The 2,500-nt window shown below is 51.0% G+C and overlaps 1 protein-coding gene across 1 annotated transcript in view; it reads right to left on the reverse strand.

The window, feature by feature from the left end:
• Positions 1–2,500, reverse strand: part of cables2b (Cdk5 and Abl enzyme substrate 2b) — a 32,413-nt gene that overhangs the window by 20,281 nt on the left and 9,632 nt on the right. The gene's annotated exons all lie outside the window — the stretch shown is intronic.

The following is a 2,500-nucleotide window of genomic DNA, read 5'->3' on the forward strand; positions in this document are numbered from 1 at the left end:
ATGCAAACCTCCCTCCTCCAAGTGCCACTACCAATCGCTCTACTCCTTCTCTCCTGCACCTAACCCCATCCCTCCACCCCTCCTTCTCTCTATCCTTCCATCCATGTTCAGGCATGCAGAGCTGGTTTCCCTCTTATCTCTGGGAAAGGAGAAATGGAGGCCTGGGAAAAGCGAGTGGGAAAAGATATCGACGGTGACACACAGGGGCCAAGACCATGTTTATAATGGGCCTTTAATAAACATCTCAGGCCCGGGGTCCAGCCAATCGCCCCTCTACCCCAGTAAATAAAAAACAAACTTCCCACCATCTCCTCCCCTCCCTTCCTCTCCCAGCACCCCCACCTCCCTCCCCCATGTAGCCTCTCAGCTCCCTGGGCTGTCTGTGGCCCTGTGATGGCCTTCAAAAATAAACACAGCAGCCCCCCCCCCCCCCCCAAAAAAAGGCTATTCTATTCTGGACAACTCTGACCAGTCTCAGAAAGCCCCGCAGAGACAGAATTGGGATATTTCCGTCGCATTCTCAGCGAGCGCGGCACGTTGCTGAAAGCAAAGGCCAAAGAAGCTGCCCAGGCGATGGTGATGGTTCCGGGCCGAACGGCTACCTCCGGCTGACTCATTTGTCCGTCGGGGGCCTGAGAACCGGACCCCTGTCAGTGCTCTTCCTGAAAATACCACACGACTCTTCAGCCCTCCCCAAGTCCCAGTGTTAGTCCATGCTGTCCCCACTGTCCCCAGCTGCCACTGATTTGACACGGTCCACACACACATACACACACACACACTCTCTCTCCCAGGGCTGTTGAAGTGTGTGGATGGATGGCTGTTGGGTTGGGTGTTATTTTCAGAGTTGTTATATGTACCACACAGAGGCTTCTTGGGATGGTGACACACAGCAGAGCTCAGGGGATGGAGGGAGGGAGGCTACTGTCCAAAACCACCCATCTTCCTCCAGATAGAGAGAGAGAGAGAGAGAGACTGACTGACTGACTGTGCTCTACAGTGCTGGCCTCTCCTCTTCACCAAAGCACGAGGTACATTCTCATGGTACTCTTGTGTATAGGTGAACTCCACAGCACATGTTTGCTTTCCAACCTGTCCAACCATCCACAGGGACATCTAGATTATGATGGGCCTCACTATACTAGGGAGGAATAAACCACATCAGTCCAATGCTCATAATAAAGCCATGGCAGTGGTGTAACTAACATCCCCCCATTAACTAAGCTGAGAGACAACCCTGACAGTCACAAGCAAAGCCTGCACACCACTTTCACTGGCCCCACTTCATTTCAGAGTTTCGCCTTGTCCAGGCGCCTTGTCCGGGCGCCTTGTCCGGCCAGAAATGTTACATTTACATTTATTCACTTACAGTAGCAGACACTTTTCATCCAAAGTCACTTACATGTCAATTCTGTTACAAGGGACAACCTGGAGCAACTTGGGGTTAAGTGCCTTGCTCAAGGGCACAACGGTGGAAGCCGGGAATTGAACCCACAACCTTTCAGGCTACTGCATGCTAGCCCAGCTCCTTAACCACTACGCTACCACTGCCCCAAGAAACAAGCTGTGGCAGACACTCTTGAAAAAGAAACAAATGCCTTCCAGGGCCAGGTGTGTGACTGACTCTGCTGAGTGTACAGTATGCCTGTGCTGCTCTGAGTGAGCACAAGGCGAAGTGATGTGTGTGTGTGTGTGTGTGTGTGTGTGTTGGGGGATCTTTAACTTTTGGCAGTGGCTATACCTGAGGGCACTGTGGTAGGTTACAGCTCTTACATAAACGGCGGGCCGGAGCCCTCTGCCCTATTAAACGCATGTAATAATAGCTGTGTAGGACAGTGCTGGGAGCCTCTGTCAAATATTAGAAGTGTTTACAGAGGCTGTGCAGGCAGACTGGGGGGGCAGTGTGGAGTCAGGTGAGGTGAGCGAAATACAGCCAGAGGACGCGGGGAGAAGGGGGGGGGGGGGGTGGCTGGGCACCGGAGGCCTGCAATGCTGTGTTTTATGTAACAGATCAATGAAGCTTTCAGTAGGCTGCTCCATTCATTGCAGTGGTCAAACAACGTGCTCCCCGAACATGTTGGACTGAGCACTCTCGTAAGCTGCTCTCATTGGAGGCCTCAATTCTTGAATTTTGTTAAACCCAAGCTTGGCAGTGAAGGCAAAGGCCAGGTTGAGCCAATGGCCCACCCTGAGAAACCGCCCTATTATGAGTTGCATGGCTGAATGTAGTTATTGTATTCTAGTGGGTGTGCTGTGCTCAGCAACACGGATATCTAGTTGAGAGGCAGCCTGCATAACTGTGCATTCAGCAGGATCTATTATGACTGGACGGCAAGACCTGCTTTCATCACACTTCTTTTCTTTGGTACAAAAAAAGCAGGCCATATTTTTGTAAAAAAAAAAAAAAAAATACACACATACATACACACAGAGATCCTGAGAAAGAGAGAGAGAGAAAGAAAGAGATGAGGGAACAGAAAGAGAGCACAGTGAGAGAGAG

The sequence above is a fragment of the Alosa sapidissima genome, chromosome 7, assembly GCF_018492685.1.
Source record: "Alosa sapidissima isolate fAloSap1 chromosome 7, fAloSap1.pri, whole genome shotgun sequence".
NCBI classification, from domain to species: domain Eukaryota; kingdom Metazoa; phylum Chordata; class Actinopteri; order Clupeiformes; family Clupeidae; genus Alosa; species Alosa sapidissima.